This window comes from Drosophila teissieri, chromosome X (genome assembly GCF_016746235.2).
Source record: "Drosophila teissieri strain GT53w chromosome X, Prin_Dtei_1.1, whole genome shotgun sequence".
In the NCBI taxonomy this organism is placed as follows: Eukaryota; Metazoa; Arthropoda; class Insecta; order Diptera; family Drosophilidae; genus Drosophila; species Drosophila teissieri.
Window position 1 is genome coordinate 5,243,258 of NC_053034.1, and position 27,139 is coordinate 5,270,396.

At 38.8% G+C, this 27,139-nt stretch overlaps 1 long non-coding RNA gene across 1 annotated transcript in view; it reads left to right on the forward strand.

Annotated features, from left to right (window-relative positions):
* The window catches only part of LOC122623562, a 37,112-nt gene extending 11,594 nt beyond the window's left edge, over positions 1–25,518 (forward strand). Inside the window, exons 2-3 of the long non-coding RNA XR_006326410.1 lie at positions 22,298–22,375; positions 25,388–25,518. This is a non-coding gene — a long non-coding RNA (uncharacterized LOC122623562). The remainder of the gene's footprint in view (positions 1–22,297; positions 22,376–25,387) is intronic.
* The last annotated feature ends 1,621 nt before the right edge of the window (positions 25,519–27,139 follow it).

A 27,139-nucleotide genomic window follows, 5' to 3' on the forward strand; every position in this document is an offset into this window, starting at 1 on the left:
CCGTTGACACATTTTGCATGTGGACTTCCAAAAGGATTTACGCCCAGAGGTGTAAAGACAAAAATAAAAATAAAGGAAGGCGAAGAGAGAACGCAAGAAAACGGCAGCTGCAAAAACAACAAAAAAGCTCCGAAGAAAGAAGACGCCGGTACAGTTGCGCTCACACACACTCACATGCTCACACAACAAATTCGCCAAGAGCGTAAAACGCGTTTTGTGGCGCTTTTATAACGGCACACAAAAAAAAATCAAAACAATGCAAAAGCAAAACAGGCGCAGCACTCAAAACAAATCGAAGAGTTACGAGCAAAAGAGAACAAATTGAGTGAGTTTTTCTTTTCGATTTTTGTTGCAGCAACACTGTGGCCAAGACGAAAGTAAATGTTGCCAAAACACTGTTGCTAAGAAATGTTGACGCGGTAAAGGTAAAAAATTAACTTCTTTTTTATGTTATATTATACATGTATTTTCGAGTATATGCTGAAACCTAATGAAATTAATACTTACTTGCTAAAATATGTATTTTTTAGAACAAGTTTATGTACATATGTATGTATGTACATGTATTCTTGTAACCATTCAACTGTCGGACTACTAAAATTGAAGGTTGATTTTCGCTGTCGGACAGAAATTACATGAATAATGTATCGTATTTAAGTTTACTTTTTGGGAGGAGTTTTCCTTGTATCACAATGCCTCCCCCGGCACCTTTTTATGCATCCCCAATGCCCACCCAACTTTCACTTTTACTTTCACCTTCCCTACGTCCCCATTCCTATCCCCAAAACACACATTATGTTTTGCACAGTGCACAGCCAGGAATTGAAATGAGTGCGACCTTTTAATGATTTTCCCACTCCAACTTTAACTTCAATTTTACAATTCAGTTACCAGCATATTTTTTGGATCAAACCAAAAGTAAATTCATTTCAATAACTATCTACCATTTTTGAGAAATTTTAAACGTTGAAACGTTGAAAGGAGCTTGAAGTAATGAAACTTATTGATAGGTATTTGTCTCCTACTTCAGCTTTATAAAATTAAAGAGAAATTAAAAAATTAGTCACTTGATAGATATAGTTCCTAGCTACTAAAACTATAGTACATGGATTACACAATTATGTGTGTACGTTTTTATCTTAGTGTCTGTCTGCGGATGTTTTCTTCCCAGAACATCCTCTATCCTTATCCCTTATTTATTTTTTGTTTTTCCTTGCCATTAGCTGCCGTCTGCGTATTTGGCACAAATTTCCACACGGCTGGGTGGGCGTGGCGCATTCGTGGGTGGGCGGCTGTGGTCCGAAGGCGTGGCGGCACTGTCTGCGACCTTCAAAACGATAATGAAACCCGGGCGAAAAGCAAAACAAACTTGTCAGACAGGCAGAAGGACATTCAACCGCAAATGGGGAAGTGTGTGAGGGTTGGGTCGAGAAAATAGGGGCAGCCTTCGGGGCGGAAGAGTGGGGGTGGGCGTAGCGGGCCAGACGTACACTTCCAGATCTCCCCCACCATCATCGTTATCCTCTTCAACATGTCCTGCGCAATCAAGAAAACCTCCAGAGGATTCTGCGATTTCAGACAGGCATCCTACTCGCTCCTCTCGGATTTCTCCTGTCTTTTTCCTTGTATTTTTTGTTGCCATATTTATCCTTTGCTGGGCTGCAAGGTCACGGCAGGTTCAAGGTCACTCCGTGCCCCAGGTTAATGTGCGTCTGAGTCGGGAATTCGGTATTGGCATCGCAATTGGAAATGAAAACGAAAATGGCCTGCAAAAAGGAAGTGGCCGGGGCGAAAAATTTATGGCGAAAATCGTTCTACAGGAACGTGAAGATTTTTCCAGATAACATGCTTTGTTATTAGGAAAGAAAACGCAACTATGTTACTATATATATTTTATCGAAAATATTCATTAGTAGAAACAATACTATCTGTCCGAAAGAAAAGTAATTTGCAATTTGTATTCAAAATTACATAATTTTACCTAATAATTGTATTCATTAATTTGTGGTTTCTGTAAGAAATTTATCCGTCACATTGATGTTAATCAATTACTTAGCAAACTCGATTTGGGGGATCCTTTCACGGAGTATTGTTTTTCCTGTACGCTCCACTACTTTTTCTCTTGATCGCTGATTAATTTTGAAGCTTCATGGTTCGAATTCGGTAGGGAAAAAAAAGTACATTTTCCCCATTCCCTGGACAGCCGTGCACTTGTGATCTCCGAGGAAAAGTGCCCGAAAAGTGGTGCACACACAAGTGGCACAGGGCAAAATAAAGAGAAAAAAGGACCCACTCGACAGAAGAAACATGAGGAGTTTCAAATTGAAGCCACGGGGGAAAACAATCAACACCAAAAAACAAACGAAAAATAATTATGAGAATTGATTACTTGGGCCTCGACTAATAGATACCTATTAAAATCATTTAAATCAGAAATTATGTTAAACAAAAGAAAACTTTTTATTTTATTGGGTTCTGACACTCTAAATTTGCCAATCAACCTAAACTTCGTAGACATTTTCATAGTTCCGATTTAAGTTAGTAACTTAATACGAAAACTTAAAAAATAGTTTCTAATCTATTGATTAATTTATTAAAAATAATGTTCACCCATAAGCTTAACTACGTATATCCGAAATACCACCAAATGGACACCCAAGGGGTTCTACCAAAAAAGACCCCAGGGAAGAAGGAAATTGGACTGGCTATACCTGCTACTCCTATACACCGATACTTAGATACTTATATACTTCTACACTTCAGACCCCCGACGTCTCGCTCGTCAATGTTGCACTTGAGGTTATCGTCGGGGAAAATCGTTAAACACACGCACGATAAGCGGGAAAATCCAGCTCTTCGGCTTTCCAAAACTAATATTTCCCCGTCTGGGTGCCGAGATAATATTCTTGTTTATTTTCGGATAACAGAATTTTCTTGCGCTTTCCATTTCTGTGTTTTCCGTTTGCTCTCTGTCACTCACGTCTGTCACTTGGCATCTGGGCGTCTCTTTTCTTCGCCGTACAGCCATCTCTTTTTGCCCGCCAAGAGCGTGACCTTTTGCGCTGGCGACCAACAAAAATATATATCAGCAAACTGCCCAAGACAGCACTAAACCAACAGCACTGAGATAAAGATGGCACACTTTAAACCTTTAAACCGTATTGAAAGACTATTGTAAAGATCGATACCATTGATTTCTTGCGCCAAATCTTGGGTGTTTATATAAAATGTATGCATTTAGTAATACAAAATGTCAATTGTATTTAAATGGAAAATCGCTAAATTGCGGATAACTTTAGTGTTTTTCTATGTGCCTTAAATTACTAAGCTGCACATACAGATAGAGTTGGAGATGCAAACATAGATGAACTATTTTTGGTCAGCCTTAGACGGGATTTTCTGGCCAACGAAAAACTTCGGGGCTATGTTAATTTTAGCCCACCTGGGGTCGCTTTTCTATATACAACTCTCAGAGTTTTCTCGCGTTTGAATGGAAAGTTGGGGGAGATTTTTGAGTTAACCGAATAAATGTCAGGGTAAGTTTATCAAGTGTTTTTGTAGATCACTGGAAGAGAAAATATCTATTTTTATTTAAACTAATATCTTTAATTTTTAAATGGTGTACTTGCAATTTTCTTATGTAAGTAATGTTCCTTTGATTCCGATTCCGATTTCTAATTGGGATATTTATCTTATACAATTAGTTGTCTAAAGTCAAGAGAGACTTAGCTGTGATTTCCCCATTTAATCAGTTGCTAATTAAGTTTCCCCAACTCCTGAAATCTAGAAAAAATGATATCCGTATCTAGAAACGTGCGTATATATAGTTAGACATTTAGTTGGCAGCGCAATATCTATATCTGCCCCAATGAAATCTTATCAATTGTCATACTCTTAAGTGTCGTAGTATAATTCAAACTAAACGAAACTAATTTACTATCACTTTTTCGTTTTTGTGAAATATTTTCTTCGTCTCTTTTTCTTTTTTTTTTGTGGCCGTTTTGAAGGTCTTTAAGTTTGGTTGCTATAGCAGCACTATAGGTAAATTTAGTATATATATTTATAGTTATATATAGTTTGGTTATCAATCAAGGTCCGTATCGCGCGATTCCGCAAAAGAAATAAATGCCGCGTTAAGCTTTTAGCATACGCGTCTTTTTTTTATTTTCACATTTCAAACATTTTTTTACGCCTCACGCAGTTTTTTCCGCACATTTCCCCGCACAGCTCTTTGATTATATTAATAATGTCGGATCGTAAAAAAAAACCCCAAGAAAGAAGCAGCTATAAATTTTTGGCCAGCGCAAACCAAGGTCAGAAAGAAGCACTATATGTTCCTTCATGTGGGTTTTATTTAGTCACAATCACGAAGGGGCTGTTATCAGCTTCTAACTGCCAACTTAACCGATCTTAAGTTAATAAAGATATGCACAGAAATTTACTAGATGCTGCACTAAGGAAGTAGATTAAGATGGTCCCATAAAATATGTCAAAAAGGTGTGCTGAGTGTACTTAGATTTCAGCAAATGCTTTAGAGTTCCTAAACTGTAAGGGTTAAACTATCTGGATTCCATTTATTTTACTGATAAAAGGCGAGATTCGAGAACGCAAATTTTAAGGAGATAAAAGACCAGAACGAAACTGCTAATTGGGGAAAAAAGGGGGAATTTCGGATGCCAAAAGAAGTTGAGTGCGCAAAAAAAAGAAGCGTGCAAAAAGCACTAATAAAAAAGGCGACGTTTAGAAGTTAATTAAGCAAATTGGAAGAACAAAGGCCACAAAGGGTGAGCAGGGAGAGAGGGAGTTGACCACTCAATACGAGGCGAAAGATTAATGGACAAATCGAACCGAAAGCCCCGAAAATCGAAACAAAGTTTCTACATAATGAACAAAATGAACAAGGGGCCATGGGAAATCCTAAGCGAAAACCTAAGCCAAGCTGAGCACAGTGGGTAAATATCATTGTGAAAGATGTGGCGCAGCTCCAATTAATTCGTGTATTTATCACAATAATTAAAATCTCAAAGAATTTTAATTGATAAATTCCACATTTTTGGTTTAATTAATCCCTACAATTTGCCTATTATTTGCCCAATATTTGCATTTATTTATTTGACAAGAAAATAACTTCTTCCCTGAGTCACTTACTCAAAAACTCGGAAGATTAGGAATAATAGATGTAAGAGCTTAAATTTGGGTCGCCGATCCAGAAGGAAGAGTTTTAAAAGCTTACGAATTGAAAAGCAAAACAAAAAACTCGGCAAAAAAACAAAGGCTTTGTGCTAAGAAAAGTAAGAAAAACACAAAAAAATAATCAAACAATAAAAACTCGAATGTGGCGAATGCGGAGGGCAAAAGAAAGAACGCCAAATAAATTAAAATATTACATCGCTGACCCTGAACCTCGTTTTTTCGTATTGTTTTTCGTATCATTTGTTGTTGTGTGAACTTATGTTTCAAACGGTGGGGCAAAACCATTTTTCTGGTATTTTAATACTTAATTTAAAATGAAATTGCGTTAACTTGAAAATTACTTAGATATATGATATATGCAGTTTAAAAACAGGGCAACTAAACATATTATTCTTATATGCTACTTATGTAACGTTAGTTGTTATGAGTATATCTATAATTCATTCCGGGTATATATTACTAAATGTTTTATTTGGAACACATGATCAAAATAAACGGAAACCTACATTTTGTAAAACCTCGGAAATTTGACAAGATTTCAGATAAAACTGAAACCATTGAGAAATCAAGAGTCGAAATGAATCATACGAAAAATATTTAATTCATACATAGTTACGATAGAAAAAGCATTGCTGCTTACTTGTTATCGAATTAACCACTAGCCATACAGATTAAAAGATATTTTTGAATTTGCGTACGAACTTCGGATAAGCCACAGTGTTCACAGCTCACACATTCCTTGATACTGCCACAAAAAATGTATAATGTTTCTTAATATTAAGCCAATCCATTCAAAGCGGCAGTTGATCAATTGAGTGTGGAGCGTGGAGTGTGGCCTACTGGTCCATTCCGGTTCGCAGCCCTTCAAAACGTACACAGTAAAACAATTTGGCCAAGTGCAAATTAAGAGATAAAAAAACTAAATTGAATGCTATGTTTAAAATGAATGAAAGCGATGATTACTAAGAAGTAAAATTACTTACATATATCACATTTTGACCCGATCGGACAGGTGAGTATCTGTAATTTTTTTCTTGTGTAAAAACTGGCGATCGATGGCGCATGACGAGTGTATGGAAATGTCCAAACAATCAAAGCGATCTCAACCAGTCCGGACCGCTAGCACCTGCCCAGAGTAATAGCACCACTGAAACCACTGGAACCACCGAAAAAACCACCCAACACCACCGCTCTTCCGGGTTTTGATCGGTTGATCGTGGCTCGTGACACGTGACAAAAAAGTAGCAGACAGTTCCCTAATTTAATTAGAAAAATTCATATCGAATACAGTTTGCAAGCGAGATGATTAAACCATTTATTGCCTGAAAACTGAGCCTATGAGACTTTTTATTAATCCAATTAGCTTCAAAGAATATGCCAGTGGTTGATGAAGCACATTAATTATAAAGTATTAAGAAATCCTCAGAATTCGGCTTTCCCTTTAATTGGGACCTCTTTCTGTAAAGTGTGTGTCTTAGGATTTGAAGTGCAGAGAGTATCCACAGTTCGTATACCCTTTTTTTGCTTGCTAGAACGATGTTTTCCGTCGTTTTGTTTCCATTTTATCTAACTTGCTGTAGCAACAAGAAACTCAACAAAAACACGAGCAAAATAACAAAACGAAATAAAACTCTGCGGTTGAGTTTCTATTTTCCCACGCGCCCAGAAGGCGAAGGAATATGGGAAAAAAAAGAGAGGGCCAGATAGGCGATGGAGGGTTAAGCATTTGCTGGCTTTTATCACATTTGTGTTTTGTCAGCTTTTCCACACAAACTCTTGTCCGATTAACTTTTAAGAAGTTTCACGCACTTTGCCCCACAGCCTTGACACGCATGACGAATCGGCGACAGATAACGATTTATATTGGGGATATATGTTGTGCAGAGACCCAGAGATCCACCCACTTGTATTGGCTCCTAAATGGAAAAGTAGCTGTGTGTTGCATAAACCAAAGCCAAGTAACTACACTTATTTTTCCCAAGGGCAATTGCAAAACAACCACAATTTATCGTATTAAATTTTTGACTAAATACTGACTTCCTTGGTTAATAAGGCAGTAAGCCAGAGGAAACATTTGGCGCGTGGAAAAATATATAAATAATTTGAAGACCTTCCGCTTTGTCCAATAAAATATTCAAAAATAAACAACAAATTGATGAAAAAGAAAACTCACAAAGTCAGACATTCCGGGCTTCTCAAATTCACTTCTTGAGAACGAAGTTCCTACTCTAGAAAATCGTTTTTAATGGAAATTTAAAACGCATCGTTTTTTTCCGCTGGTTTCAAGTGCAAAGCTATATGCATATAAATATATGCTGATAGATCAAATCGAAAGGGGGAATCAAGGGGGTTAGTGAAGCACCACTTGAAATAATTGCGAACAACATTAAGATTTTACGATTTTTCAATTGCAAAAAAATTTTCAAAAGAATTTTCTTTCGAAAAATGTATTACTTTTTACCATACTTTTTATAACAATGATTTTTGATTATTTGGATTTTATTAATTTATTTGTATCTGTTTAATTACAAAATATGGTTTATTGAAAAGGAATTTTCAAGATTTCTTGCAGTTTGCATTGCATTATACAATTTTCATTCAATTTCGTCTCGAACACTTTTGTAAATCGTCCACATTATTTTTGTCATCACCTTTCAAAATATAAAATTACGAGTTGACAAATTGAGGTTTGGGCATTCGCGATTAATAAATGCCAAACAATATTATTATTGTTATTGAATTACAGGGCTCTCATTGTGTACTTTTTTCAATAATCAATAATTCCTCAACTGATTCTCAACTGATGTGAAAAAATTGAATTTCGCTTGGATTTGTGAATTTTTCTGCATTTTTTGCGCTTTACTGAACGGAAAACGGAAAGTGTCAGCTAAAGTTGGCCAAAAAGCAAGGGACCAAAGTGTACTAAACTGCGCCGTAGACACAACACAACAACCACCCGAAATAAAATAAAGAAAATGCTTCGAAGGCCGATTCTGCAGGAAATGTCACCTTATACGACACGAGAAAAAATATTCGTTGACACTGCAAAATAAGTTGAACATTCTCATTTCTGTCATGGATTTGAATTCAACATCTACGCAGTTGCTTCAGAGTTCAAGTCAATAAAAAAATCAAATGCCATGGCATATATAATATGTATGCTTATACATAATTCAGAGATATCTGGCGAACTTGTTTCCAAGTTTGTGGAAAATTTTCCATCGCTGATTTTTTTTAGTACACAAAAATTAACACAAAATGACCAATAAAATAGTACACAGCTTAATGAATTGCTCGAAAGTAAAACGTTTTCTTTTTAGTTTCATCTTAGTTTCAACACAAAATCGGCAACTAATTTTAGTAGTATATATGTACATAGTATATGGTGATTCTGCACACATTTTCAAGCGTCATAGTATTAGTATACAGAAATGCTGATGAAATTCGGCCAGTTATGTTTCAATATTTTTGAAAATAACAATACCTTTGCTTGGAAAATATGTACCTGTTCCTATGAGCATTCTCGAGGTACTAAAATATATCGAGTTGGAACTTGTTCAGACGCTAAATTTTCCATACAATAAAATAAATACATAAAACATACAAATAAAAGTGAACGCGAAGGCAAATTAATGACACGTGTTGCTGATAAGCAAAGAAATATACAAAAAATGAGAAAAAAAAAACAATTGAAAATATGGTGGAGACCCCTTTTCAACGCCCCCCTCCTTTTCACCTCCCTGTCAATGCCCTTCACAAAATCCAACGAAAAATGTCGAGTTTAAGGCAGAATGTCAAAGATAAAGAAATTAGCATGAAATAATAAATTTATCTCGAGTGTGGTATCCAACTGTTGCCAGAATTAGAAAATAAAATGAAATTATTACAAAGCCGAAAAAGTCGTGAAATCTTTTTGTTATACTCGTATACCTCTTGTTGTTCTTTTAGTGTGTTGTTGTTCTTGTTGTTGTTCCTACATTTCGTCTTGGTTCGTCTATAGTTTCGTTTTTTATAAGTACGATACGCTACGCGGGAAAGGTGGGGCTTTTATGGTTCCTCAGGGAGTGGATGCAAAGTTGGGCAGGTGCTCCAGCTTAACACGGGCTTACCTTCCACGCAACAATAAATACGAAGTCAAGTCAAAAAAGTTTGCTATTATAAGCTTGGGAATATGGTAATCTGGTTTTAAGACATCATACATACATCTATCACACGTTTGCCTAAAATCATAAATTCTATGCAAAGCCATAATTAATAACTATTATTATGTGCAACTGCAGTCGCTTAAAGTACTGCATTTTGCCCAATTCGTAGTTGGCTTCGCAGATGTTTCAAATGTTTGTGTGCGATTTTTCCAGTCGGCTATGCCTCTTCAAAGGCCGTCCGCAGTGAATGTTTTACTTTAGCGTAGTTTTGTCCGCCTCTGTTTATTTATTTTCTTTTTTTTTGGCTCTTGACGACGAGTTTTTGGCGTTTAGATCATTGGCCCACACCTATGTATCTTCCCCCTCCAATATGTTTCACATGCGCCTATGTCTGCGAACTGGAAAGTCTTTAAAACTAATTTGCGAGCAAACATTATGGATTTTGGCAGCCCAAAGGCACAACAAAACTTATAAAACAGAAATACTTGAAAGGGAAGCAAGAAATTCGCGGTCGTATGTTAATTGCCGATAAATGTTTGGAGTCTCATGAAATCGAATGAAATCGTAGTAGAATGAACCAAGAGGGTCAATTGATGTAACAACTCTATAGGCGCGTGGGCAGAAAAGCGGCTGAAGTTCGGAGTATTGCAAAATTCTTGGTTGGCGGCATGACAGATTTTCTCGCTGTGTTCTAAAACATATTTATTCGGCGACATTTTGGCATCAAATCAAAAATTCGTACATAAACTATTTTTGAGGCGACAGTCCCCGAAAGGAGCGGTCGCAGGGCGGGGGCAGGGGTAGGCGATGAGGTTGAGTCGGCGGCCGCGACTAAAACGTTTTGTTTTGGATTTATGTGATTTTGATGGAATCACTTGCAGACAACGGCGACAGCGTCCAAAAATAAAAATAAGTGTAACCAGGAAGCCTAGCGAAGCAAAAGCGAATGCTGCCTTTGGCGCACTGATCAACTTGTATATTACCTAAAACTAATTGACTTTTACATCTTAAATCAAATGTCGCTCATATTGCTCTACCATACTCCCATACTCCATGTTATTAAATATAAGATATTTCCTTGTACTTATTAATGCTCCATCAATAATTACGTATAATATCGGTTGGTCTTAGCTGATCCATCAAGCCAACAACCACATGAATACCAGTGTTCGAGTGTTCTGTGCCAAAGCAGGGCATACCCCACACCATTTTCCATCGAGGGCATTTCGGGCGAATGGATAGAAAGAGTACCCAAGCATACGAGTTTTCCATGTGAAATACTTAGCACGGGCTAAAAATCGTTTTGAACAATAGATAAATGTCATGCAGCTGGCTTCGGTTTGCTTTGGATATGTGCCTCTAATTCGACTATTCTAAATATACGCTAAAAGCCAGCGGGGCCACAATGGAACTGACCACCTAATTTGGTGCGAACCCCCGAAATAAACACAAAAAACTGAAAATCCGGATTCCGTGTAACCCCTGTGGTATCTGTGGACCAGATTCTCAAAGTCCAAACATCGGGGTCTCTTGGCATTTACCATTTACCATTTACCATTATCATTATCGGGTATGTAGCTATTACCTATGTACATTACCTATGGAGCCTGAGGATGCCGATTATGATGGTCTCGTGCGCTCCACAAAGACCGTGCCACTGTCAACATTTGCATATCACTTTCGTTTCGGTTGTTGGCACTGGTAATATGTAACGAGTCAACACTGTTTGCGAGAAAAGAAACATTGGACGTGATCGCAAGCTACATCATTTGTATTTGATTGGGGAACCTTTCATATATCAAGTGCAAAGGTTTCGTTGATTTACCTTTTAGAAAAATTTCGTTAATTTAACCCGTGTGAATGATCTCCTCTGTTCGAGTTAGCCGGTGGCTTTCTTTCTGATTTCAAAACCATTTTCGTATCTTTCGGTCATATGGTAAATCTTGGGTGGATCAAATAGCTCCTTCTTTCCCCCTCCTTCTCATGTGCACTATCATTATCATTATCATGATGATCGTTTGTCGTCGTCTTAGTTTTTTTTTCCTTTCATTTGACAGACGTGAGAATTTTGTGAGCAAAGAAAACGGACAAATATACAAACACACAATGATAACAGAGCATATCTGGGCACACACACAGAACACACCAGTGGAAGAGCGCACACACACTTGCACACTTGTGTGCAGTGGAAAATGTTTCAGTGTCGCCCAGATTCAGATACATCTGCATCGTGTAAACATATCGCCCAAAATGTCAATTGCAACGCAGCTCGAAAGATTCGGATACAATTCGCTGAAGTTCATTTCAACAAAATTGTATAAATGGTTTTTTGGATAAGTGGGTTTTGCGTATTTTCCAAGCCAAATCAAATATTAAGACTGCTCGTGGATGTGGATTCCCCTCAAAACAGCTGATATAAGAAAAAATCGCTTCGTTGGGAATTCCGACCTGCAGTAAAGACAAAAAAGCGCGTTATCTCATAGATACACTCGAGTCTCTCACACATATCAAATGTGGCTCACACGAACACTAAATACTGACTCGGTGCTCTAATTTCTTGATTACACTCGACCTGAGGCTGCACTGGGCCAAAAACGGCATTTGTCCAAGGGATTAGCATTCCAAATGGATGGCAAACATGGTGCAATGTCACACTCGAAGAAATTTTCGGTCATATTTCGCATTGAATGTCATTCAAAATATCTTTTAGAACTGCGATTGCGTTGAGGCTGAATTGTATCATACATTGTATCGTGTGCAATAATATAAGAAGGTTTTGGAAAGATATTACTTTTGTAAAAGCCTAAAATAGGTACTTAACTAAGAGAAATTATTGTTTTTTTTGTCATGTACATATGTATATGTATATTAACGCCTCCCTCCGCCTCTTTTAACCTGTCTATGACAATCGTGATGATGATTACACAAGTGCGATGACAACCAAACGTAAGAGCATCAAAGAAAATGCAAACACTGAATTGTGTGTAAACAGAAATTGATAAAGGAAAAAACAGGGAACGCAGATAGAAGATAGAAGATATAAAACTCTGCTGGATGAAGTGGTGCGTGGAGGAGCTCAATGGAGTAGAAACACCCGAGGCGAGACACACAGTGGATTCTAGTTAAATTCATTAAATATTAGCTCGATAAACTCCACGGCTGCGTCAACGAATCGTAAAAAACTAAACACCCAGAAAAAGTTGAGAACTACTCCCGCATATGTGCGGTGATAACGAAGGAGGGGGAGTTGTCATACACTTTGAGACACATTTTCCAACAGTAAATCCTCGATATATATGTGATAATACAAGTTCCAGGCACTTGAATATTTTAAAACCAAGATCGAATCGGAGTGGCACTTAAATCCCCTTGATAAAAATACATGTATTATAATATCAAGCTACTTTTGGCCACTAGAACATTGGTTGTATAATTCACTTCAATAATTGGAAAATTGAAACTTCGACGCTTTACTTTGGCTGATCTTTGTAGAGAATTGGGGGTAGCTGGTATATTATGCTTTACAACTGGAAAACTCTTTCCACCGCTGATCGTCTCACTAGTTTTTAATTTTTTATGATTGATTTGTGTGCGCTATTAAGATTGCATATCGATATCAACGGCGACGCAAGTCTTAAGAGTCAAAAGCCCACCGCCATAAAACAAAAGTCGCTGGAGCGGGCTTTTATACACATATGTACGTATGGCGTATAACGTATAACGTATAGCGCAACAGGTGCGTATCAGGTTGCTAGGCCTATGCGCCACGCCCCCCGACGCCCTCCCCGAAAGTCCAATTCCAATCGGGTTTTCGGTTGATTTTTTTTTGTTCATTCGGCTGGATAGTTTGCCTACGGTAATGATAAATTGGGTTTTAAGCCCTTTCGCTTTACGCTTTACGAGTTACGTGTTAGTTTTTGGTTTGTCAGAGATGGAATGGTAATGGAATAGAATGCTTGAGAAAATCGCTAGTTTCGGCAAAGGAAATGTATTCAGCGCTATTATTTCCAAGTTGTCTTCATTGTTAATCTAACACTACTACCTAACTAACGCATCAAAAACTTGTATATTTTAAAATAACTACATATATATCATATTATTGTATTTACTTTGATACAAATATTTACTATATATACTGAATAGTGTGAAATTCCATTTCCCACCCCGCGAACTATTTAAATTTGACGGAATTTTCCTCCTCGATGTTTGTCTGCGTTGCGTGGGCGTCTGGAAAATTTCCCAACCGAAAGAGAAAAATTGCTTGTAACCACTGGTTAGCGGTAATTGGTGACGAAAGTTGGACTCGCTAGTGCGGCCACTTGCGATTGGGGGCCTCGAGTGCGTGAGTGACTTGCTACTTATGTATCCCCATTGGATCGGATCCAGAACTCGGTACTCTGCCCCCTCCAAAGTTTACCGATCGATCGATCGATCGATGGTTGGGAGCCGGGAATCGGGGAAGGGTTCAGCTCTCCACTCTTCCACTCTCTAATCTAATCGTGCAATTCCGCTGACCTCGCCTCGGTTTAAACTATCGTTCAGAATGTAATAAAAATCATAAAAAATTAAAAGTACCCACACAGATAGTGATACATACATAGTGTTTTTTTTTGTTTTTTTTTCGTAGTTTCGGGTGGAATTGAATTCATTGAACTGCCCGTAGGCCCCTTGAGGCAATCCGAGATAACCGTAGAGTAAAGGCAAGCATTTCTTGATTAATTTTACGACTCGGCGTGTCAAATGTCAAGGCGTACATCTATGTAGTGCTTAAGCGAGAGAGACTCGTATTTGGGAAAATCAATTTCATATGGGGATTTCAAAGGGACTCGCTTATAGAATACAATAAATGTATTCTTGTACAAGCTAAGGATTCATAAGAACAGCTCAAACATTAAGCCAATGCGCACATACCACTTTATGTGTACTACAACTATGCGAAATGCTTGTTCACAGAACGTTTCACTTGCGTTTAGACTGTGAACCAGTAGCAGTAGCAGTAGCCAAGACACATATGGCCCGAAAGTTCATGGGAAAAGCATTTAAATCATTTCGATTCAGTCCAGTTTAGCACGCGCAAAGCCAAGCGAGCCAAACCGAAAGCCCCGCGCGAAGAGAGAAATACCAGAAATGCCGAGAAAATTCCAAATTGCTAAACGACACTAATCTACGTTTTATTTAAATGACGAACCGAAAAACCGAAAAACCGGAGACGGTGAATGGGATTCGGATTGGATAACAGGGGGATGGAATGGTGGCATTGGGTACCTGTTGCCAAGAAGTCGGCCTATACAGGTGTAAATGCACTGGCAGAAAAGGGTTTGACCAAAATGTGTGCTTAAACTAAAGTGCTAGCTAGAACTTCGTTTGTGCGTTGCGCCTAATAGACTTTGAATTCAGTTCCTTTTACCATCCATCCTTTACCATCCTTTACCAATTCCGTCACCTTTTTTCGCCAGTGTAGCGACTCTCCCGCGGAGTCTTTGCATCTATTAGAATGTTTCATTAGGCGACCTTTAGCGGCCTCTTTTTCCCCGACTCTATTTCTTTTCTATATCTCGCATCCATTGTTGTTGCTCTTCTGGTACCTGTTCTCTGATCCGAAATCTGGTGTTCAAACAGAATTTAGCCGACAATTAATACGAGGCTCGGGGTTCGTTAGTTTATTTATTTTTTGTCTCCTTTTGGTTGTTTTTTATTATTTTTATTTTTATTTCGTTTGGTTTTTGGTTTTGGTTTTATATGTCGGGCTGCACAGGTTTCGTTATGAGCGTTATGCTTATGAGCGTAGGGCCTCAAGTTGGAGATGCTCAGATACAATATCTTGTTTTAGAGGCTGTTGTATAAATTTTAATGAATGAGTTAATTCCCCGTTTCGTAGAACTGTCAATAATAATATTTAGTAGCCCCAGAGCATTGAACCTACTCCCGTCCTCACCTGTTCATTTATTTTTTCTGTGGGTACGAAACGAAAAAATGGGCAAAATAGAAATCCGAAACGTATTACGAAAATGAAGTTTTAGTGGCATTCTTGTCCTCGCTTCATAAACTCTGCCGTAAATGTCATGCGAATTGTAAACAAAATGTTTATATCCGCAAACAAGTCCCGAATAGATATAGATATAGGTGGCCTAAGGTGGTAACCCAATTTCCACTTTTCAAATTTTCCACGGCTGCACACTGTAAATATTTACAAGATTTCGGTGCAGCTGATATGCTGACATGCATTTCTCAAATCATTTGGGTATCGCGCAAGGTTGGGTCGGTTTATTTGTGATTATCTTGAAAAAATACTCTCAAATGTTTCATGTTTCATTTTGCTATCGCTATTTACGCTATTTACGAGACTGTTTTTCAAATTAACGTCTCTGATTGACACTTTTGATTACGGATGATGATGACTGGGATCATCGGAAAAAAGCCAGGTTTCTTAAATTGATGTAATAAATTGTAGCATTTCAATTTGAAATCTATATCACTTTGATCTCTTGAATATTCTGTATTGCCCGTAAACTATCTTCGATTGAGACTCATGAAGCAGTTACTCTTCACTTCAATTGGGAAAAAATTCAACTTTGCTCGGTGATCTTTCGGAAGATTATTGAATTGCGGGCAATTGCCGCTTATTTTTTTATTTTTTGGTCAAAATTGTTTCTGGTTTCTGGGTTCTGGGTTCTGGGTTCTGGGTTCTCAACTGGCCGATGACAAACTACTTAAAAGCATTAAAAATGCCAGATGTCATTGCCCCCGCACCCCCCAAAAAGTCGTGAGTGTGTGTGCTTTGATCTCTGATTTTCCTTTTTGGACAGTCATCGCCATCGCCATCGCCAAGATCTTCGATCGTTTAACAGCAACTAATTATGAAGCAATTCCATTGCAATCCCAGCGGTCTTCGCTATTTTTACGTTTATTTGCCGACGCTTGTGTTTGCTCTCAAACACAATAAACAAAAAGGCATGCAAAAAAAAAAAAAATAAATAAAAAAATAAAAATAAGACAAACACTTCGCATACATTTTACATTTATAGTTTCTAGTTTTTTGTGAAGGTTGCCTTTGTTTGGTTTTACGAGTCTTTCAAACATTTTTGTATTTTACGATCTAAGGCTAGTCGATCGACCAGTTGAATTTTGAATGGATCTTGATTGGATTTCTCCGAGAAAACCAAGGCAAGATGATCAGACGGTGTTTTTTTTAGTTCAAAAGAAAGTCTGTTTCTACACAGAAATTAATTAACATTTTCTTTAATTTGAAACTTTATAGTTTTGCATATACAACTTAAAAGCTAGAAATAATAAATTGCCATGTTGTTTTATTTTGCATTTTTTTTATTAGGTTACTTGTTTGTTGGCAATGAATACAAAACGTAAAAACCATTCGAGCGTATGAATTTTGAAATAAATTTTCGATATCCGGAGCATATCTTGAACGGAAAGATTAGTTATGCAGCGGAAATTCTGGTGAGTCGCCGACTGAAACTTTCAGGAAATCCCCCAGGGAATTAAAAAGCCCTAATCGCGGCACGAGTAGAGGAACCTTATCAATATGCCTTAAGAGGTCTTCCAAATATCACACTTCACTTCGGTCCCATGGGCTGTTTGATATGTTTAGCTGGAAGTGCGAAAAGGAAAAATGAAATGGAAACAAATCCAACAGGGGTTCTTGTGCGTAACCCCGATCACGAATGCCTCCCACCCCACTTGGGACTGGGACCCCCCTTAGACCCCTCCCTAGAACCCCCTTAGAACCCCAGCAAGGGTCGTATCTGCGGTCGCAGTTTGTTATCCATTCAAAGCAGTCGTTTCCGCTCATATTTGCAATTACAAATCCAAGTCAAAATGCTGTGGAACTCGGCATACTCTACTTGAGTCTAAATATATGCACTTCTGATTATTATTATGATAAATGAGTATTGCCTCTGCCAACCTTGTTATGCTCAGTATAGTTAGGAGTTCTTATTATTTGCTGTTCTCAAAACTTGTGAATATAACATGGACATTATTGGAATATCTTCTTTGAGACGCCCAAAGCGTTGGAGCTGTCCAATTGCCTAGGGTATAATTACACGCGATTGCTAGGGGGCCAGCAAGTATTGCGAATCGGGCTTTACAAATATAATAACAAACATACCATTGGGCAGCCCACACAGAGGCCTTATTCATATTCTCAGGCTTCTTGGTTGGGAACGTCAATGCCAAAAGTCAAAGTCTGACTGTGGATTAATCATCAATCAAAGAGCTGAAAAGCAGAGAGACAAAGCCGAGACGGCATAAATTAATCGCTAACTCGCGAACTCGCGAAGACCCCAAGTTAAGTTCTGCTATCCGGATCTTGGGAAAGTATACCACTGACGTCACAGCAGGCCTATTTCCATTTCATTTGAGGGAGTGGAGATATCACACCGCATAGCTCCATTCAATGGGCTGTTACTGTGGACAGCACTTCCGATCTCGCTTGTTTTGTTTCTGTTTCTGTTTCGGTTTCTGTGTTGGGATCATAGGTCTGTATATGACTCGGAACCTGGTGGTACGTTCCACTCCGTTTGAGGAGCTGTGATCTTCACTGTGTTCTCTGTCCAATTTACCCTTTTTTTTTTTAATATCAATCCTCTTTTCGAGTTTCATTTAATTCGGTCTGCATATAATCCAGGTCACTTGCTAGTATCACCCCACAAATATTCAACATTCAACATTCTTCGTTCTTTTCACTTTTGTCTTTGCGAAAAGTGTTGGATTCGGATCACGATCTTAACTTCGCCAGAAAGTGGCGTTCGTGAAGAGTATGCTCTAAAAAACACAAAATAATTAAAGGCACCCTCGATCGTGTCATAAGCATTTTGTGCTTTGTAATTAAAGGAGAGGGCAAAAAGGAGAGGGAGAGGGGCTTTAGAGAAGAGGATCAGGCAGTTGGTGCAAAGGAGTCTAAAGTGTACAGTGTATGTAGCAGCCTCTGAAGTGAGGTTTCTCTTCATTTTGTTGAGATATAAATGCGAAAGATAGTACTATGTACATTGTAATATAGTATAGCAAAAAAACATGCAAACTGCATATTATTTTTTCCTATTCAATGAAAAGGAAATTAAAACTTCATAGTGTGGAGAATTTGTTTCCAGAAAAACGCATGTGCAACATATTTTAAACTGGAAACTGGAAAATATCCCATTTTGCACTTGGGCAAAAACAGCAAGAGTATTGCACTTTTCGATCTGAGCATGGTCTCATCCTTTTTCGTTGATGCTGCCGCCGTGCTGATGATGTTGCCGCTGCTGTGTTGCTGCTGCTGTTGTGTTGCTGCTGCTGCTGCTGCTGCTGCTGCTGCTGCTGTGTTGCCTCGCACATAATTGAAAGGAGTGAAGTGGCTTGTACGTGCGCCACATGCTTGCCATATGCCAAAGGAAACTGGCGACCAATTTATTTCCAACAACAAAAATGCAGGTCACGAAATGTTTAACCCGAAAGCCAAGGCAAAAGCAAAAGCAAAACAAAACATCTACATGTATACGAAATGGGAAAATGAAAAGGCAAACATGCAGAGACATCGAAAGAAAGTCATTCATCCAGTCAGTTAGTCAGTCAGTGAGATTTGCCATAGGGGTTTACGGTTTCGGTTTTTGGGTTTTTGGTTTTCGGTTTTTGGTTTTTGGATTTCGGCAATCGTTGCATTTTTTTTCATTTGAGAACTAACCCCCGGCGTACCGAAGTCCCCCTCGTAGCTCCGTGCAATCCCGCATTGATGGAAAAAGATCCCTAAAACGATGGGCATGCAATGAATGGACCAACATCGTATCGCAGGAGTCTAGGGGCGCTACAGTGTGGGGCACAAATATAGCATCAGCTATAGTCAGTGAGGATAATTCGGAAAATTCCCATGGCTGGAACAAAAATAAAGAAAACACAATGGCATTTAATTGGAAACAGAAACATATTTTTATTGAAAATATTACTATTCAAATAGGGTTTTTTGAGGGAGAACATAAAATGTTTTACTAACGGTCCATTTTAGATTAAAAAGAAATTTTTGATTTTTGGTTCTACGCTACTGGCGCGCGCTGTGCTCCCTTCATTGCATAATTACCCTAATGCAGATCCCGTCCCACTAGAATTGCCCCCCTCGTTCTCGAAAATGGTTTTTATGAATCATAAAATGCTTGTTATGCTGCAATTTACGTTTGTTTTTGATACGACTATTTTACGAGTTTTTAATTTCAACACGCAAAGGGAATACTGAACACCATATAATGGTATATCTGGGTATATATCCCCCGACACTCGTTTGATTGCCACTTAATTGGCGAAATACTTAACGTTGGTCGAAATTACTGCATTCCCTATATATACATACATATATATACATATATGGCTTTTTTGTTGTGTTTTTTGCTAATTATGCGAGTGGACAATTTCCACCCTTTTTCCATTATTTTTGGGGCTCATGAAGAGAGGTCTTCGACCCCGGGGAATTAGTCAAACATGTCATACGGAAAAACGCGAGTGGATTGACAGGCGGCGGCAGAAGCGAAAATGGAAACTACATAATATAACACATAATATATGTATGCTAAAACTGAAACCCACTCATTTCTGCCGCCTGACCAATGCAGACCAATTTATCAATCGGCGCCGGCTGAAAAGAAAGTTTTGCCAAGCGTTGTCGAACTATATAACACTTAGTATTATTTATTATATGGTTTTTTGTACCTGATGATCTTACAACGCGTGGACAGGTATAATATGAGTAATAAGGACATGTACTTGAGATTAAATGGAAAAAAGCAATACAGATGCATCTCTTTCGAGTTAGGTCTTTGTTCCAATTCAACAAGTTTAATACGAGTATATTAGCTACTTAAAGCGGCAATAGTTTACTCTAGTCAGCAGCTGACTTAATATATTATTAGCCACATAAATTACTGTAGTTACTTCGAAATAAATCCCTAGTCTTGTCACAGTGAGTTTCCTAAACAATTTGAATTTTAATTACTTCGCACCAGTACTCAACTCAGTGGATCACTTAACTTATTGGGTATCGATTTGGGTTTCCTCGTTCTTCGTTTTCCGCCTCAGTTTTTTAGTTTCTGTATTTTGGTTGGCTGGCTGGCAATCAGTTGATTTGTGTCAAAGAAAAAACCGAACCACCGAAAAAATATCGTAAGAGGAACATGGCAGGAAAGTGATAAAAGACATTTTGTGTGTATTTCGTGGGGCCCCTTTAACCCCCTTAACCCCTTCGTGCCCACCACCCTTTGGCTCTTTGGGTCTTTCAATATTTCAATATTTTTTTTTTGGTAAGGTTCAATGACTTGGCGGCTGCTACACTTTATTTTTTGTACTTTATGTGTCTGCCGCTTTTGTTGGCAACGTACGGTAAATTTAATCATCATTATCACTATCGCAAGTCAGCTGTTTGCCGCACATCACTCAATTAACAAGACATTCACAAAATATAATGTGTCTCCAAGCTACACAGATCCCCCAGGTTACCCCTTTAAAAAAATGGAAAACAAAAGACCAAACTAAACTAATAAAGAAGGCAGAGATTTACCAACGCAAAGAGAAAAGAGGGGGTAACCCAAAGAAAGTCTGAACTTCGCCCCCTATAAAAAGTCTTGGGTGGGGTGCTGTGGCAAGGGGAGGGGTAGTGTATAGTGGGGATATGTCTATATAGTGGGGAGGTCAAGTTACAAGTCGGGGATCGGGGATCAGCGTGCTAATGACCGACAATTGCAACAGAGATGTCGCTTCTGCGGCGGCTGCCAACGCAAAGGTGCCTCAATAAAAAGAGTGCAGGAATTGCTGCACTGAAAGAAATCTTTGCGGGGAAAGTACATAAGATGCACACATAAAAATGCTATTAACAAGGTAGTTTGTACATTTTGTGTGTATTTATTTAAGTTTTCCCATATTGCATAGGTACTTGTAAAATTGTAAGTAGAGTAATAGAGATTTGGTTTTATTTTGTGTAATCACAGAAATGCAAAAAACTGACGGGTTTTTTGTGTAGTATGTACGTTACTATATGTTTTGCATTTTCCTAGCCATTTCCCCAGTGCCTGCAAAATACTGGACAGATACCATATACCAGGCAGATTACAGCCCGATGTCCTGCGGTGAGGCCCCTTGAGATTCTGAATATTCTCCGTATACCAGGCTGCTAATTAAGGTCACACTTCGCTGAAGATGACCGCAATATTTGTTGGAACGGGGATTGCCATTGCAATTGGGTTTTCCTTGATGTAACACCCGTCTTGACAACTTAAGTAAGACGACACCGACACCCCAGGTAGGAACGTAGGAACTGGTCTAGAGTGGGTTGTCCTGGCCCTCGCACTCGTCCTTTTTCCCCTGCACATTCGCAGAGACATGTGTGGTCTTCATAAGTATGCACGCTGATTATGCACACTGAGCGAAATAAGGCCATTAACTATATGAGGGTAGATTGTTAGATTCTTATACATACTAAAGATCTTTCGATTGCATGCCTGATAGGTAAAAATAAAAACAAACTATCCTGGGTAAACACTGCCATGGTTGATGCCACTATCATCCGAATTACAGTACAAGTAAATTCGAAAAGTGTAAGATTAGTAGTGCATACATGATCGATCTGCTGGTCTTTTGATTGATTGTCCGCGGGAAGTGTGGACTTCACTCAAGAGTGAAGTACTCCCCATTGAGTTTCTACGAGGATTTTGACTCGTGTCTTTGCAAATATGAACAACCAAATGAAACAGCTGTCTACAAAAAGTGGAAGTAATAGGGATTATGGAAAGGTAAAGGTGCCGAGTGGCAAAGAAATGTTCAACACCTCTTGGTCGAAGAGGGGAAAACACCCTAAGTATCAGGCTTAAACCATCACAGCTTGCGGTTTCCCCTGGATTAGGAAATAATTCTCTTCTCAAAAACAAATAAGTTTTGGTTTTGGTTTTGTCCATTAACAGTTTCTTTTCTATTATATTTTTTTGTAGGAAGAAGTCACACAAGAAAAACACAAACATGGATAAGAGAAAAAATCTGCGATTAATAGGGGACAACGGAAATTTCAGGTAACTATGATAAATAATCTAAGTCTAAACTCCCTTAATTGGCAAAAGATGTGCACACTGAGGGGCTCATTGAGCTGGTATTGTTATAAACCAGGAGTTTATTTACGATATAAAGAGATTGATATTATCAAAGATTTTGAAACATCACAATTATATACGCATTCATAAGCCAAATATTTAATTATTATTTATCCTTATTCTTTTGTGATTTACCCAACAAGAGGAACTTGTTTCAGGAAGGAATTCCTCAATCAGTCGAATTGCGTGCGTCATTTTTGAGCAATCTGCGGAATGAGATTTATTGTTTAACTGTTTTCGCCGACTAATTTTTCGGCAATCGTACTCCATAAAAGATGATTATGATTAGGGGATCTTTTGATGTGTGCGGTGGACTAAGGGCCCCGATCACTTTGATGGCCAACTAGTAGCCATCTGGAGCAGGACACACGCACGATGAAAGAAGCAATTTGCCCAAAAACAGTACGTACAAGGAGTATGGGTATGGGTATGGGTATGGGTATGGGTATGGGTATGGGTATGACCATCATAATTTCGGTTCACGAAACGATCCGACATCCAATAAACGTCAATCGGGTTCGGTTCCATGATTAGCGGGTCTGGAAAGGATGTCTGGACTCTCTGGTCACTTTCGGGGGACCCCTGAAAACCCAAACTCGTTTTCATCTGCGGGCGACAGCTGTTGTTGTAGTCGTCACTCGGTACGGTAATTGCCAAGTGCCAGGGCCTACTGTACTTGTGCCAAAATTAAGAGGGGCGGTTGCCATTTTGCAGATCACAGTTGGCAGTTGGCATATACATTCAGATTTAGCATTAAATTGTGTTTGGAACTATTAAAAACAAAGTTGGGCTGTCACAACATAACTAAACTCAATTGCTGCATCAGAGTTTAGCCACCGCAGGGAAAGTAGATGGATATGAATAGTATTTAAGGATTTTCAGATATTATTTGGTCACTTGTTTTGGGCGCACATTGGGTGAACAAACTGTAGCACAGTGCTCTGTATTTGGCATCCTGGGCAACAAGGCAACAATAGGAACAGAAACTGGTATCCTTACAGATGGTTATTAACCCAGACGGCTCGTCTGTGTGATGTTATTCCTCATTTCATTTGTTGTTTGTCTAAAACAGGATCGTCGACTTAAAGACCTCCTCTTGTTACCAGTTTCCAAGATCTTGTATATTTTTGTGCTTTTGTTTTGATTCTCGTTTCTATACGTCGGCCACGCCTCCCCAAGTTCAAAGTTCCCCTTCTTCCAGGCTCTGCTGTACTGACTCATCGGCGCAGACAGACGGGTTCAACTGTACTTGCCGCTGACGCTATAAATTAAAATTATGTTGTAAGCACACAGCCACGCATGCGCACACGCACTCGCAAAAAAAGCAGAAGAAAAATAATAAAGCAGACAACAGAGTCCGGTTCCATGGCAAAAAAAAATGAAAAGAAAAGAAAAGAATATTGCGAAACTAAAGAAAAGAAATGCAAACACAACTGAAAGCTTAACCAAAGCAAGCTGCGAAATCTTGAGTCCCATTTCCAAATACCCTATGAAAACGAAATAATTACTTTGAATTCTTTTAGATATTGAAAATCGTCTCAGAAAGTACTTTTAAACATTTTTAAATAACTCTTTCGACCGCATTTAATTGTTGTTTATTCTTTAAATTGATGCTTAGGGTAATGCTCAATCCCTTAGTTTAAAAACAGCAAAGAAAGCTGAAGCAGATCAAAAGGAAGAAGACGATGACTGCGTCGCCGCTGAAAATTGCAGTTTGCAACATTAACATGTTTTATGTGCCACAGATCCGATCCGATATCATCCAAACCGATCGGAGCTTAAGTCGCGAACTACGTTGCACAGAAACAAAATAAATTCAGAAGTTCGATCGGATGTGAAGAAATTACTTTATAATATAAATGTTGCCGCTATGAGTGTTTCTTGACCACATCAAAAATTCCGTATCATATTCATAACCAAATTGTCGTAGGATGTTTGTCTGCTATTTTTCTCTGTGTTGCCGAGCTTTAGACTTCATTTAAATCGAGGCAGATCGTTCTTGTTCCCTTTTGATCTGGGCGGCCAGGGGGTTAAGGGAGTGGCCCGCGTTTTCCCTTTTTATTAAGGAAGTTGTCTGGTCTCCTGCGGAAGGAAGTCGCGCCTGTTCCGCAATTTACTTCGGATAAAAAGTTTCACATTAAATACGATTCGCATGGCATGAATGCAAATTATCGCAGAAGTGTTATTGAACTTTTCCAAATGAAAAAATTAGCTTCTAAAGGAGCTACACACATACATACATACATGTATTGAGAGAGGATCAGAAGGAGTATGTTGAAGACATATGTCTATTGGTATCTGTTCCATGTGTGGGCAATAAGACTGTTTCCTCGTCGTTTTCGTTTTTAATGGTTTTGATGCTCCTGAAACGCCTACAAGTGTGTAGGGGTAGTGACAGAAATGCGTTTAATTGCTTTATTCTTCTGACCAGACCAAACCAGGCATATGGAAATGGAAATGAGAGAGTACGTACGATCCATTTCCGTAATTTATTGCAAACAAATGAGAAGTATCCACTTACAGGGCATCCAATTGCTGTTTCAATTGCCCATGCCCCATGCCCTTGAAAATATTGCGAGAGAGTCATTGAGAAGTCACAGATGATTTGATCTTTCCGATGGTGTTGTATGTGCGGGTCGAATTCTCTGGGGGTAGGTAAAGGCAACAAAAAGTTATATTGAACGGCCATTGTCGTTAGGTAAACAAAAAAAAGTAAGTGCTGCCCAAATTGGCAAGTATCATATAACGGTATTTTGAATTAAAGTATGCATAAAAATGTAATTGTTCGGGAAATAAATAACATTTTAGACAGAATGATTTAATTCGAGCACACACATATTACTAAATTCAATTGCTCCTAGGCCTCCACATCTCATTACAACTCATTACAATCCCCATCGGTCGCAATAAAATTAAAATGTTTGCCCCACACAGCGACGCTGCAGCCATTCCCATTGCCTAAAGGACGAAAACGATGTGTGTACGTTGTGGAACAGCCATTACACATGTAAATCGGGAATCGGAGTTCCCGACAAGAAAATAACCCCAAGGAAAACAAGCCGAGCGATAAGCTGAAAATGCACACATTTATATGTTAAAGATGGAAAACTGATCAACATATATAATTACCGAAATTTTCCATATGCAACGTGTGAACCGGGAACTGAACTGAAAACGGGATCGGGAACATGAACATGAACATGAACGTGACCTGCGGTTACGGGGTGAGGGGGAAAATCGGTGACAGGGCGGGGTAGGGAGTGGTGGGGACGACAGATAATGTGGAGTGGGGAAACCGTTGACAACAACGCGGAGATTGTGAAATGCTTTGGTCATTGGGTTACGGGGAGATGGGGACAAAATGTGGCAGATCAGGGGTTAGTTTTGTATTAACATAATCAATGGAGTACAGTGGACGATCAGTAAACGGAAAACGCGTTTCTTACAAAAGTACATGGTCAATATTTATGCAAAATTTCCCAGTATTGTCATTTTGTCTTTGAATTGCTTATAAATTTAAATGTTTGTTTAAACAAATTCGCTTATAACCAGATATGTAATTTCTTTACCATCAGAAAACAAACCTTAAAATATCTTTAGAAATGCACAAAGTGATCTCTTATGGTCTAGGGGTAACTTCTTGAGGCCTTGAGGAACTTTCACTCCGATCGACCACTGTGTTCCCTAAGGGTTCAACTTAGCATCTAAACCGTACTTGAATGCACTTACGGAAAATCTCCAATCAGCAGCCTCGACCCCCTACTGATGAGAGTTTCTTGGGCTCGATCTCGGTTTCTTCGATTCCGATTTTTTACGGCATGCTTGCCCGAATGGGAAAAGATACAAAAAGACAAACGGATGGACCTGGTATTCAAGAGATTTGTGCCAGAGGGAGGGGTAAAGGGACATGGGGATCCTCCAGTGAAGTGGCAAGAGCGACGTGAAACATTTTTCGAAAAAAAAGGATAATAAACGTTCCGGCCGACGAGCACTAACGCATATCAATAGGTCGTCAGTGAGTGCGGAGGTCGGAGGAAGCGATTAACGCTAAACACTTGAAAGAGCAGCCCAAAAATAAAAAAAAACGCATTGAAGAAACCCAAAAAACTAGTGGAGATGCATACTTATAGAGGCATGTCTTATCTGCTAGCTCATAAAGTGCCAAAAATTATGGCAAGAGGAAATTGAAAGTATTGTCTGTCAAAGTCAGGCGGCAACGTGAGATCAGGGGTTGCATTGCAAGTGGCAAATGTTGGCACTAAAAACCGTCACAACAATCATCACTCAGTCAGGCTTGGCATGAATTCCACAATTATATAATAAAGTACATCGTTTTTACTTGTAGTATAGTATAGTATATTGTATAGTATCTTTGTAATAAAACGAGAACACTATTTTGTTATATGCTGTTTATTAAATTAACTAAAAATGGAGAACGATTCTGCTGATGTTTACATTTGACGAATTTCTACATGCATTCTACACCCCTACATGAAAGGCGACACCTACCGGTGTAAGTATGCTGTAGAATATCCTTTGCCGCACAGCTTGTAGCATACTTTCGACCTGCTGCAAATCTAACGCATGCTCTTAGGCTGAGCCCCAACAAAGTACAACAGAATCACGTGTAGATCGTGCTTAACTCGTGAAGCGGCCCACGAACAATGAGATTGCCTATCGACAGTT